This window comes from Apteryx rowi, unplaced genomic scaffold (genome assembly GCF_003343035.1).
Source record: "Apteryx rowi isolate R43461 unplaced genomic scaffold, aptRow1 scaffold_5, whole genome shotgun sequence".
Classification (NCBI taxonomy): Eukaryota; Metazoa; Chordata; class Aves; order Apterygiformes; family Apterygidae; genus Apteryx; species Apteryx rowi.
This window is the reverse complement of record NW_020450760.1, coordinates 3,243,889-3,245,050: the sequence shown is the minus strand read 5'-3', so window position 1 is coordinate 3,245,050 and position 1,162 is coordinate 3,243,889.

Below are 1,162 nucleotides of genomic sequence, written 5' to 3'. Positions count from 1 at the left end.
GCCCGCGCCGCGCTCAGCCCCTGAGCGCCGCGGCGCCGCGCCCGCAGGGAAGATGAGGTGAGTGCGGGACGCGCAGCGCCGAGCACCGCGCCGGGCCCCTCAGCCGCGGCCGCCGCGCCGGTTTGGCCCCTCGAGCCGCGGTTCCCAGCGCGCTACGGCGGGTCGCGGCCGCGCGTGGGGGTGGGGATTTCCTCTGCGAGTGGGGGGAGGAGGAGAGGTTAAGCAGTGCCGCGCTTCCGAGTCCTTCGGCGGATGGATAATGCGAGTGGGTGGTGACATCTTTGGCATGTTTGACTGTCACTGCTTAAATCCCCATGACAGATTATCTGGGGGGTTACAGAAGGCTGTGAGCGCTTTGAGAGCAGTGCTGCGATGCAGAGCCGGGGATCTTTCTTAACGCTGTTGTTCCTACAGCCGCGATGTGGAGCCGGGATCCTAACGCCGTCGTTCTCTATAGCCCGGAGGGTGCAGCGAGATGAGCCTGCTGCCTTCGTGCGAGGCTCGTCGCGCTGTGCCCTCCGGGCTACAGGGAGCGACATGCGGGACTGTAAAAGAGTAGTTCACGAAAGGAGGAAAGACGTGATTTCTTCAGAGCATCCGGCGGCGTAGGTCGTGCCTGATCTTCCAGCGTCTCTCATCTCGCAGTGGAGCACTCAGACCTGTAGTTTTCTCGAGATCAGTTTGTCTGCTGCGAATATGAGGAGCAAAATCCCCACGGTTTTCTACAGCCAGATAAGTGCCTGGTGGAAGGGAGAGGTTTTGTTTTAGTTCATGCTCTTCCAGGCAAAACCTCTTTCCTCATTAATTCAAGATTTCAGTTGAGCTGTAGGTATCTGAGAGCAACTCAGCTTCTGATTCATCTTCTAATACTAGTGATTCTTTCCGCTTAATTATTATCTTTAGAAGACACTTTGGGAAACCTCAAAAATGGTAATAATTTAAAGCCAAATATCTTTCTGTTATGCGTATTGCATGAATGGCAGACTTTGCATTACTCCTAGGAAGTATAGAGGACTTCCAGAAACCTTTGCATGCATTTGCAGTTACAGTTGCTCCGAACACTATCATGCGTGCCTGGGGTTTGGAGGTGCATTGATTTTTAGCATAAATTTCCTCACTTGCTTAAAATTATGTTCTTGGGGGAGGCCAAAAGCACAGAAGC